We start from the raw sequence: 13,659 nt of genomic DNA, 5'->3' as shown, positions 1-13,659 counted from the left end.
CTAAATTGCAATGGTTACCTCCTCAACTGTTCAGTTACCAATTGCTTCCCCAAATGGAAGACAGCTTGCTGAACACCTGTTCTTGCACATACTATAGCTTGGAAACAAGGCAAGAAGTGGGGATTTCTTTCTCAGGGAGTTGGCTTAGCTTCTCAATGCAGAAGCTCCTTTCAGGACTTCATTAAATACTTGCAGGAGTACAATTGTTCAGATCGTGGGACCAGACACCAAATATCCACCTCAATTAGGGTCAGAGATGTCATCAAGAGCCAAAGTTCTGGGGTTTGGTTGCATCTTTGGAGCATTTTCTGAAGGATTGACTGAGTGGGTAATTCCTAGCCAGAAGAACAGTGGGGAAGGAGAATGCCAGCAGATTTGGACTGCCATCAACTGCTTTTGGTGTCAGTACTACAGGTCAGCAGCTATTAGTCCCCACACCAAAAAGGACCTGTGTTATGTCCAAAGGGGCAAGGGAGACATTTTCAACTTAATAAATTAGGTTAAAGGTTGATCAGAAGAAACAGTTGGGGTCAGCATCATCTTCCCTCAGGACACAAGTAGAAGAATTTTAGTTTCATAAGAAGTAGAAACTAATACCAAAGCAACCAAATCCATTAACACCATTCCATCCTGTAAAGGACCTTGATTGGCTTTATGGTTTGTGGAACTGCATTTGTCTATTTGTCTGCTAATCTTTAATATATATTGTTTCCTGTTCTGTGATTTTTTTGTTTCCTCAGAGGCCCCTGCAAATAAGCAGCAGGGCCAGGGGCTGGTTGGGGGAGGAAATTGGGGTAGTTATGGGGTAACAGGGAAAAGCAGAAAGAAAAGGTCCACAAAGTGTGCCTATTCCTCCTCCCCACAAAATGGAACACCAGTCCTCAAAGTTAATAAAGTTTTGCTTCTTAAAGTATTTTAATAAATGGATAAACGTAAACACTAGTGTCTTGTCATTTACCTCAGCATGGGAGAAGTTGAATTGTGATGGAAATGGGGAGTGGGCTTGGGTGGTCATGCAAGCTCTAAACAAGAGATATGCAAGTAGGGATGGCAGGTGGGGGAGGCCAGCAGCAGCACAAGCCAAGACTCGCCATCAGGGTGATCTTCACACTGAGAGGTCTGCCACAAAAAGTTCTAAAACCTAAAGCAACTAAGGCCAATCCTGTGGGTAAACAGCTGCCACTGCATTTGTTCTAGAAGCCAGTTTTCTGCAGGATCCAGATTTCAATGAAATGAATTAGTTATGGGGAATGGTGAAGTGAGGTAGAGGAGTACAGTCCCAATTGCTAAGAAGATGCATAAATGCAAAAAGCACCTGGAAAAACTTTTGACAACACAATCTGCTCCTCTAAACCATACATCACATACTCCTCTCCTCTCCAGAAGGGTTAAAGTGGGAAGCATGTTCTATTCAGATGCAGAATTGGCTAGGCCTGGGATCTTCATTGTGGTGGTGGTTTCATAGGCGTATACTACTAACAGTGACTGTGGCAGGGAGCCAGTTATTAGTCAACATTTAACAAGGAGGCAACTGAGGCTGTACTAGATCAGGATTCCACAAAATCCTACACCAGAATGAGAACACGGATATTCCAAATCCTAGACTTTCCAATACTAAAAATTGTCTTTTACTTAGAGACAAAACAGTTGTGACCTTCAGGGCCACAGTTCAGTCTACTCCCATAAAAACTACATTCTTATGCTTTATGAGGGAAAGAGCCCTTTCGCAGAGGAGCTGCCACCAAGGTGGGACCCAGAATTCATGTTAAGAAGTTTAGACTACTTCCTATAAGCTAGTAAAGTACCTCAGAATTGAATATGTCTGTTTTTTAAATCATCATAAAATAAAATTGCCCTTTTCTTCTTTTGGTGTATAATTCAGTGAATTTTAACACATGTCGATATTCATGTAACCACCACCATCAGGACACAGAAGTTTCCACCGCCCCCATAAATCTCCTTTGTATCATTCCTTTATAGCCACACCTTAACCCTACCTCTAACCACTGGTCTGTTTTCAATCCCTACAGTTTAGTCCATTCCAGAATGTCATAGAGGAGATTCTTTTAAAAAACTGAAAATAGACTTACCATGTGATCCCAGCAATCCCCACTCCTGGGCATATATCCAGAAGAAACTCTAATTCAAAAAGATACATGCACCACAATATTCATAGCAGCACTATTTACAATAGCCAGGACATGGAAGCAACCTTAATGTCCATCGACAGATGACTGGATAAAGAAAATGTGAGATAGATAGATAGATAACATATACTTATATATATATATATATATATATATATATATATATATGTGTGTGTGTGTGTGTGTGTAAATATATATATATATGTATATAATATATATATATATAATGTAATACTACTCAGCCATAAAAAAGAATGAAATAATGCCATTTGCAGCAACATGGAGAGACTTGGAGATTGTCATACTAAGTGAAGTAAGCCAGAAAGAAAAAGAAAAATACCATATGATATCAATTATATGTGGAATCTTTTAAAAAGTGACACAAATATATTTATTAACAAAATATAAACAGACTCACAGACATAGAAAACAAACTTATGGTTACCAAGGGGGAAAGAAGTTAGGGAGGGGTAAACTGGGAGTTTGGGATTTACAGATACTAACTACTATATATAAAATAGATAAACAATAAGATCATACTGTACAGCACATAGAACTATGTTTAATATCTTATAATAACCTATAATAGAATATATATACATAACTGAATCACTATGCTGTACACCAGAAACTAACACATTGAAAATCAACTATACTTCAATTAAATTTTTTAAGTAAAAATGCCTTAGAAATATGTAGCCTTTTGTGACAAGCTTCTTTAACTCAGCATAATGTCTTTCAGCTTCTTTTAAGTTGTTATGTGAATCAGTAGTTTGTTCCTTTATATTGCTGAATAGTATTTCATTGTATTGATCTACCAGTTTGTTTATCCATTTAGCCACTGAAGGACATTTAGGTTGTTTCCAGTTTTGGGCAATTATGAATAAAGCTGTTATAAACATTCATATACAGGTTATTGTGTACCTAGGAGTGTGATTGCTGGATTATATGGTAAATCCATGTTTAATTTGATAAGAAACTTCCAAACTATTTTCCAGAGTAGCTGTACCATTTTGCATCCAAACTATTTATGTTTGAAAGTTCCACTTGCTCCACATCCTCACCAGCTCTTGGAACTCAGTAATTTTTATTTTAGCCATTCTAATAGGTGTTTAGTGGCATCTCATCATAGTATTTCTCTAATAGTTAATAATGTTGAATATCTTTTTATGTGCTTATTTGTCACACTTAAATCCTCTTTGGTGAAGTGGCTGCTCAGATTCTTCTTCTTTTTTGTACCTGTGTTTTCCATTTACTCATTGTTGAGTTTTCAGAATTCTTTATATACCCTGGATCCAAGTTCTTTGTCAGATATGTGATTTATAAATATCTTCTGCCAGTCCATAGTCTGTCTTTTCATCCTCTCAACAAGAAAATAGTTTTATATTTTAATAAAAAGAACAATTCATGGTTTTTTTCCTATGGATTGTGCTTTTCTGTGTTATATCTAAAAAGTCTTTCTCTAGTTCAGTGTTTCTTTACCAGGAGTGATTTTGTCCCTAGGGACATTGGACAATGCCTGGATACATTTTCGGTTCTCACCACTTGGGGGACAAGGGACTACTGGTTTCTCATGGGTAAAGGCTGGGGATGCTGTAATTAACTATCCTACAATGCACAGCAAAGTTCCTACAACAAAGAATTATCAGGCCCCAAATGTCAATGGTACTGCTGCTCAGAAACCCTGATTTAACCCCAGGTCACAAAGATTTGCTCTTATGTTGATTTCTAAAGGTTTTATCGTTTTATGTTTTAATTTTGGATCTATGACTCGTTTTGAGTTAATTTTTGTATAATGAATGAGATTGAGGTGAAGGTTCATTCTTTAGGATATGGATGTCCAATTGTTTCAACACCATGCAGTGAAAAAGACTCCTTTTACCACTGAATTGTTTTTGCACCTTCCTCAAAAATCAAACAGCCATAGTTGTGTGGGTCTAATTCTGGACTCTCTACTCTGTTACATTGTTCTTTCTCTTCCCCAATAAACACACCATATTTATTACTTTATAGCAAGTCTGTAAATCAGGTGTTGTGATTCTTCCAACTTCAGTCTTTTTCAAAATTGTCCTAGCTATTTGAGTTCATTTGCCCATGAAATTTTAGAATTACTTTGTCTATATCTACAAAAAAAAAATCCTGCTGGGATTTTGACTGGTATTGAGTTAAATCTACAGGTCATTTGAGAAATGACATCTTTGTTCAGTTTACACTTCTATCCCATGAACACCATGTCTCTCAATTTACATGATTTCCACTTTGTAGTTTCCACCACATAGATTTCGAAAATGTTTTTAGACGTATACCTAAGCATTTCATTTTGGGGAGCTACAATAAATGGTATTTTAATGTTTTAATTTCCTTGTACATTGTCAGGATACAGAACTGTGATTGATTTTTATGTGTTGATCTTGTGTTCTGTTACCTTGTTAAACAAGTGTTAGTTCTAGGATTTTTTTTTTGGTAGATTCCTTGATATTTTCTACACATATAATCATGTCATCTGCCAAAGAAAGTTGACTTTATTTTTTCTTTTCCAACCTGTACTCTTCTAATTTCTTTTTCTTGTCTCATTGCACTGCATAAAACTTCTAGTATAATGTTGAATAGGACTGATGAGAGTAGACATCCTTGCCTTGTTCCTAAACTTAGGGGGAAAGTATTCAGTCTTTCACCATTAAACATGAATGTTACAGGTAGATTTTTGGAAACAATCTTTATCAGATTGAGAAAGTTTCTATCTGTTCCTAGTGTGTTGATCATTTTTATCATGGATGAATGAATTTTGTCAAATGCTTTTTTACATGTCAATTGGTATGTGATTTTTCTTCTCTAAACTGCTAATATGATTGATTACATTAACTGATTTTCAAATATTGACCCAGCTCTGCATTCCCAGGATGAACTTCATTTGTCTGAGTTGTACTGTTTCTGGACTGGATTTGTTAAAGTTCTTTGAGTCTATGTTTATAAGAGATATCAATCTGTAATTTTCTTTTTTTATAATGTCTTTGCCTGGTTTGGGTTATATGGATAAAACTAGCCTCATAAAATGGGTTGAAAAGTATTCCCTCTTCTATTTTCTAGAAAGATAGTGCAGAATTGCTGTTAATTCTTTAAATGTTTGGTAGAATTCACCAGTGAAACCACATCATAATGGAGATTTCTTTGGGGGGAGGTTTTCAACTATGAATTCAATTTCTGTATTAGTTATAGGACTATTCAAGGTTATCTATTTTATCTTGGATGACATTTGATAGTTTAAAGTTTTCAAGGAATTGGTCCATTTCATCTAAGTTGTCAATATTATGTGCATAGAGTACTTCTTAGTATTCCTCAATAGCCTTTTAATGAATATGAAGTCTGTAGTGATTTCCCCTTTTCCATATCTGATATTGATGATTTGAATCTTCTCTCACTTTTCTTGGTTTAGCTTGGCTAGAAATTTACCAAATGTACTGATCTTTTCAAAGAAGCAGTTTTGGATTTCATGGATTTTCTCTATTTTTTCTTCTGTTTTCAATTTCAATACTTCTTTCCTTGTGCTTGATTTTATTTCTAGTTTAAGGTAGGAGTCAAAGTTACTGATTTCTGATCTTTCCTGTTTTCTAATATGAGCATTTAATGCTATACATTCCCTCAAATCACTGCTTTTTGCTGTTTTCAACTAATTTTGATATAGTGTATTTTCATTTTCATTCTGTTTACAATATTTCTAATAACTCTTGGGACATCTCTTTGACCCAGGGATTATTTAGAAGTACATTAATTTCCAAGTGTTTGGAGATTTTACTATCATTTTTCTATTACTGATTTCTAGTTTAATTCCATTGTGATTGGAGAACATACTCTGTATGATTTCAATTATTTTTAACTGGTTAAGACTCGTTTTCTGACAAGCCTTATGGTCTTGTCAGATATGGTCTATCTTGGTGAACAGTCCATGTGCACTTGAGAGATTGTGTATTCCTGCTGTTGTTGGGTAGAATGTTCAATATCAGTTGGATTCAGTTAATTGATGGTGTTGTTCATTTCTTCAGTATCCTTTCTGATTTTGCCAGCTTGTTTCCATCAATTACTGAAACTTTAATTACAGATTTTTTTCTATTTCTTCTCTCCGCTCTTTCAAGTTTTACATATTATATTTTGAACCTCTATTATTAGGAGCAAACACATTTAGAAATGTTAGATCTTCTGGGTGAATTGACACTTTTATCAGTATATAATGCTCTTCAATATATAATGTTCTTCAGAGCAATTTCTTTGCTCTGAAGTCCACTTTGATGCTAATATAGCCACTCCAACTTTCTTTTCATTAGTTTTTCTTTCTTTTCTTTTAATTGAAGTATAGTTGATTTACAATGTTATATTACTTTCAGGTGTATAATATAGTGATTCAATATTTTTATAGCTTATACTCCACTAAAATTATAAAATATTGGCCATATCCTCTGTGCTATACAATATATTCTTATAGTTTATTTATTTTATACATGGTAGTTTGCACCTATTAACTCCCTACCCCTAGAGTGTCTCTCCATCCTTCCCTCTCCCCACTGGTAACCACTAGTTTCTCTATACTTGTGAGTCTGTTTTTTATTATATTCACTAATTTATTTTTTAGATTCCACATAATAGGTAATAACATATAGTAATTGTCTTTCTCTATTGTACTTATTTCACTAAGCATAATGCCCTCCAGGCTCACCCTATGTTGTTGCAAATGGCAACATTTCATTCTTTTTTTAATGGCTTTTCATTAGTTTTTGAATGATATCTGTTTTCATTCTTTTGCTTTCAACCTATCTGTAATATTGTATTTGAAGTGAGTTTCTGTAGATGGCATATAGTCAGGTCATATTTTTAATCCATTCTGACAATTTCTGGCTTTTCACTGTTGTCTTTGGACCATTTAATATAATTATTGATATCACTGGATTTAAGTTTGCCATTTTACTGTTTGTTTTCTGTGTGGTTCCTCTGAATTTTTTTTCCTGTTTCCCTTTTCCTGCCTTCTTTTGGATTATATGAACATCTTTTAGTATACAATTTTAATTTATTTATTGTGACTTTGACATCTCTTTGTATAATTTTTTTAGTAGTTGCTCTAGAGATTACAAAACACAACTTTTCACAGAATATTTAGAATCGATATTTTACCACTTCAATTGCAGTGTAAAAGCCTTTCCAGCATTTTGGGCTCTTTACCCTCTCCACTGTATGCTATCATTGCCTTATGTATTACATTTACATACATTGAAAATCCCATCAGAAAATGTTGTAATTTTCATTTTCAATCAAAACTCAAGAGAAGAAAAACAGTCTATTATATTTACCCACTTCTGTCTTCTTCATTTGTAATGTTCCAATTTCCCTTCAGGTATCATTTCACTTCTTTATGAAGAAATTCCTTTAGCAATTCTTTACCAGCAAGTCTGCTTACTATGAATTTTCTTAAGTTTTCTTTCATCTGAAATTGTGTTTTCAATTTTGCCTTCATTCCTGAAGGATTTTTTTTTTTTTGCTGGATCCTCTGGATTGATAAATCTTTCAACCCTTGAAAAATTGTTGCTTCTTTCTGATAGTTTCTGATGATAAATCTGCAGTCATTCAAATCATCATTTCCCTATACATAATGCACCATTTCTCTCTGAATGCTTTCAAGATTTTTTCATTATTATTCAGCAGGTTTCTTATGATGTATCTATCTGTCAGTTTCTTTTGGCTTATCCTGGTCGAGATTTACTCATTTTCTTGAATCTATAGGTTAGTGTCTTTCACCAAACTTGGGAATTTTTCAAGCCATTATTTCTTCAAAGATGTTTTTCAGCCCTGATGTCTTTCTTCTCTCCATCTAGGTCTCCAGTGGCATGACTGATAGACCTTTTATCATTGTCTTATGTGTCCTTAAGGCATTGTTTTTTTTTTCCTAATCTTTTTTCCTCTCTGTTGTTCATATTACATAATTTCTACTTATCTACCTTCAAGTTTACTGACTCTTTCCTCTGACATCTCACCTCTGCTATTAAGCCCATCTAGTGGTTTTTTTTTTATAATTCAGTTATTGTATTTTTTAATTCTGAAGTTTCCACTTGGTTTCTACTTCTTTAGATCTTCTATTTAGCTGATTAGACTTTGTATCTTAACATTTGTTCCAAGAGTGTTTGAGTTGTTCATTTGAGTTTTTAATAGTAGCTGATTTAAAGTCTTTGTCAGATAATTGCAACATTTGCATCCTCTTGTTATTGATATCTGTTGATTCTCTTTCACCATTCAAGTTGAGGTGTGTATGATTCTTTGTATGCCTGGTAATCCTGCAGTATATCCTGGAAATTTTGAATATAACATTATAAAATTCTGAGTCTTGCTTAAATTGTATGGAAAACATTTATATTTTTGCCTTAGCAGTCAATCTGATTAGGTTCAGGCCACACATTCCCACCAGCCTTCCATGAGCTGATGGTCCACTGTCAGTTCAGTTTTCAAAGTTTTTACAGTGTTATTCAGATCTGTCTGGGTTGTGTGCATGTGTGTGTGTGTGTGTGTGTACGTGTGTGTGTTTAACTAACTAGTGGTCAGTGTGGAACCTAGATGGATGTCTATTATCTCAATTCTTTGGTATACTAATTAAGATCTGATCAACACAGGTGCAGATTAGTGGTGAGTATCCAAGAGCTCATTTAAAAAAAATTATAGGATCACTTCTCAGAATTCCTACCTCTCCTCATTCTCCCCAGTGCTACACAATTCCTGGGTCTTCCCTTTCTTCCAGTTGGAAATTGTTCACTTCTGCAGTTGTACCACATCTGGAGACAAGCAATGGGAGTACAGAAAGATATAAAAGCAACAGTGGGTGGCTCTGGCTCTCTCGTGGCCACAGCTCCATCAAACAGAGACTAAGGGTTCTTCTCTCCAAGAGTCTGAGTTCCTGAAGGCTCTTACTGCTGCCATTGTTGCTGCCACTGCATGACTGCCTTGGGGTTGGGATGTAAGAAAAGAGGAATAAAGGAAAAAAATGGGGCATGTCCCCACTCTCTCATTTGTCATGCAAGAATTAGAGGGCTTCTCCTGGAGTTCTCTGCCTGTACTACAGGACTCACTTCCAGGTTCCCAAATGCATTAAGTTCAGGGCTGGGAACGGGGTGGGAGGAGAGGGAAACTCACCATTGGTTTGTTGGCTCCTCAAATTCAGGTGTGGTGTTCTTCAATCTTCCTTTAGCTATTTACTTTTCAGAATTCTCAAATAGCTGTGCCATGACTTCTGTCCAGGTTTTATGATTGTGCTCAGTGATGGACAAAGAGTAACAAAGTACTTAACCATCTTACCCAGAACTGTAATCGAGAACTGAATTTTAAATAAATCACTCTGGTGGTTATACGGAGGGTGAATTTCACAGGGAAAAGATTGAAGATAGGGAGACCAGTTAGAAAAGTACTATAGTAATCCAGAAAATAGATGAAATCTCAAACCTGGGCAGTGGTAGTAGAAATTATGATGAGAATGCCAATTTAAGAAATATTTGGGAGGTAAAATTGATGACTTAATGAAGTTGTCTTCTTACAAAGTCATAACTGAAACATGGAAGAAAGGAATTGAAAGTGATCAAGACTATAAACAAGTTAACCCACCACCTGAATGAATTAGAAAAAGAAGAACAAAAATCCCCAAAAAGCAGTAGAAGGAAGGAAATAATAAAGATCAGAGAGGAATTAAATACAATAGAGATTAACAAAACCATAGAAAAAATCAACCGAACCAAAAGCTGGTTTTTTGAAAAAGTAAATAAAATCGACAAACCTCTGGCCAAACTCACAAAGAAGAAAAAAGAGAGACCAGAAATTAGCCAAATAAGAAAGGAAAATGGAGAAATTACAACAAACAAAATAGAAATACAGATTATCACACAAGGATATTATGAAAAACTATATGGAACCAAACTGGATAACCTAGAGGAGATGGACAAGTTTCTGGAAACATACTGTCCACCAAAACTGAATCAAGAAGAAACGGAACACTTGAACAATCTGATCACTAGAAAGGAAATAGAAATAGCAATTAAAAACCTCCCTACAAATAAAAGTCCAGGACCGGATGGCTTCACCAGGGAATTCTACCAAACATACAAAGAAGAACTCATACCAGTCCTTCTCAAACTCTTCCAGATGATTGAAAAGGAGGGAATACTCCCAAACCCATTCTATGAAGCCACCATCACCCTGATACCAAAACCAGGCAAAGACACTACAAAAAAAGAGAATTATAGGCCAATATCACTGATGAACATAGACGCCAAAATCCTCACCAAAATTTTAGCAAATAGAATCCAACAACACATAAAAAAGATTACACATCATGACCAAGTGGGGTTCATCCCAGGGACACAAGGCTGGTTCAACATACACAAATCAATCAATGTAATACATCACATCAACAAGAGAATGAACAAAAACCACATGATCATCTCAATCGATGCAGAAAAGGCATTTGATAAAATTCAACATCCATTTATGATAAAAACTCTCGCCAAAGTGGGTATAGAGGGAACATATCTCAACATAATAAAAGCTATATATGACAAACCTACAGCCAGCATAGTACTCAACGGTGAAAAACTCAAAAGCTTCCAACTAAAATCTGGGACAAGACAAGGATGCCCACTATCACCACTCCTATTCAACATAGTCCTGGAAGTCCTAGCCATAGCAGTCAGGCAAGAGAAAGAAATAAAAGGGATCCAAATTGGAAAAGAAGAGGTTAAAGTGTCATTATATGCTGATGACATGTTACTATATTTAGAAAACCCTAAAAGGTCCACACAAAAGCTACTAGAGCTGATTGAAGAATTCAGCAAGGTAGCAGGTTACAAAATTAATGTTCAAAAATCAGTTGCCTTTCTTTACACTAATGATAAATCAACAGAAAAAGAAAGTAAAGAAACAATCCCCTTTAAAATAGCACCCAAAGTAATAAAATATCTGGGAAGACATCTAACCAAGGAGGTGAAAGAATTATACACAGAAAACTATAAACCATTGATGAAGGAAATTAAAGACGACTTTAAAAAATGGAAAGATATTCCATGCTCTTGGATTGGAAGAATCAATATTGTTAAAATGGTCACACTGCCCAAGGCAATCTACAGATTTAATGCAATCCCTATCCAATTACCCAGGACATATTTCACAGAACTAGAACAAATCATAATAAAATTTATATGGAACCATCAAAGACCTAGAATTGCCAAAGCATTACTGAAGAGAAAGAAAGAGACTGGAGGAATAACTCTCCCAGACTTCAGACAATACTACAGAGCTACAGTCATCAAGGCAGCATGGTATTGGTACCAAAACAGACATATGGACCAATGGAACAGAATAGAGAGCCCAGAAATGAACCCACAAACTTTTGGTCAACTCATCTTCGACAAAGGAGGCAAGAATATACAATGGAATAAAGACAGTCTCTTCAGCAAATGGTGTTGGGAAAACTGGACAGCAGCATGTAAAACAATGAAGCTAGAACACACCCTTACACCATATACAAAAATCAACTCAAAGTGGATTAAAGACTTAAACATAAGACAAGATACAATAAACCTCCTAGAGGAAAACATAGGCAAAACATTATCTGACATACATTTCAAAAATTTTCTCCTAGAAGAAATAAAAGCAAGAATAAACAAATGGGACTTAATGAAACTTACAAGCTTCTGCAGAGCAAAGGAAACCAGAAGTAAAACAAGAAGAAAACCTACAGAATGGGAGAAAATTTTGGCAAGTGAAACCGACAAAGGCTTGATCTCCAGAATATATAAGCAGCTCGTACAACTCAATAAGAAAAAAATAAACAACCCAATCCAAAAATGGGCAGAAGACCTAAACAAGCAATTCTCCAAGGAAGACATACAAATGATCAAAAAGCACATGAAAAAATGCTCAATATCACTAATTATCAGAGAAATGCAAATCAAAACTACAGTGAGGTATCACTTCACACCAGTCAGAATGGCTGTCATTCAAAAATCCACAAATGACAAATGCTGGAGAGGCTGTGGAGATAGGGGAACCCTCCTACACTGCTGGTGGGAATGCAGTTTGGAGCAGCCACTATGGAAAACAGTGTGGAGATTCCTCAAAAGACTAGGAATAGACTTACCATATGACCCAGGAATCCCACTCCTGGGATTGTATCCAGAAGGAAATCTACTTCAGGATGACACCTGCACCCCAATATTCATAGCAGCACTATTTACAATAGCCAAAACATGGAAACAGCCTAAATGTCCATCAACAGGTGACTGGATAAAGAAGAGGTGGTATATTTATACAATGGAATACTACTCAGCCATAAAAATCGACAACATAATGCCATTTGCAGCAACATGGATGCTCCTGGAGAATGTCATTCTAAGTGAAGTAAGCCAGAAAGAGAAAGAAAAATACCATATGAGATCGCTCATATGTGGAATCTAAAAAACAAAAACAAAAACAAAAACAAAAACAAAAACAAAAACAAACAAGCAAACAAAAACAAAGCATAAATACAGGACAGAAATAGACTCTCAGACAGAGAATACAGACTTGTGGTTACCAGGAGGGTGGAGGGTGGGAAGGGATAGACTGGGATTTCAAAATTGTAGAATAGATAAACAAGATTACACTGTATAGTACAGGGAAATATACACAAAATGTTATGATAATTCACAGAGAAAAAAATGTGACAATGAGTGTGTATATGTCCATGAATGAGTGAAAAATTGTGCTGAACACTGGAATTTGACACAACATTGTAAAATGATTGTAAATCAATAAAAAATGTTAGAAAAAAGATTTCTTTAATAAAAAAAAAGTGATCAAGGCTGCTGGCTTCATTAAAAATAAATAAAATACTTAGGAATAAATATAACAATAAGTAAATAAATTAATTAATTAATTTAATTAAAAATATAACATGTATAAATATATAAAATATATAATAAATATATAAAATAAATATAATAGAAATATAAAACTTATACTCTGATAATTATAAAACATTGTTGAAAAGAAAGACAAACAGAAAGACATACCAGTTGTAGTGTAAGCCCTGACAGTTGGATTTTCTCTTTTTTTGTAATGCAAGTAACCAATTTAAGCCTTGATTGCCCAGATAGCCACTTCAAAGAGGCACCCACTTCAAAGAGGCACCCACTTCAAAGATGGATACCTCAAAAAATAGATTGCTAACTGCCCCCAGCCCCATTCCCACTCCTTTGTTTTAGCAATTTGGGTTGATTTTGATAACTGACCGTTTGGGCTGCTTGGTTTTTTTTTTTCCTTCTTCTTCTCTAGCTTAGAATTCCACTCTTGTATTTTAAATTCACCAATACTGAGTAAACACCAGAAACCTAGGTCCCCACTCTCAACTTACATAAAAACAGAACCCCAGGCTTGCTCACTCACTTTCTCTGTCTCCCTCACCCTCTCTGTCTCTGTCTCTCTATCTCTCTCTCCCTCCTTGACCACAGAGTGG

The sequence above is a fragment of the Vicugna pacos genome, chromosome X, assembly GCF_048564905.1.
Source record: "Vicugna pacos chromosome X, VicPac4, whole genome shotgun sequence".
Taxonomy (NCBI): Eukaryota; Metazoa; Chordata; class Mammalia; order Artiodactyla; family Camelidae; genus Vicugna; species Vicugna pacos.
Note: the sequence above shows the minus strand (reverse complement) of the source record.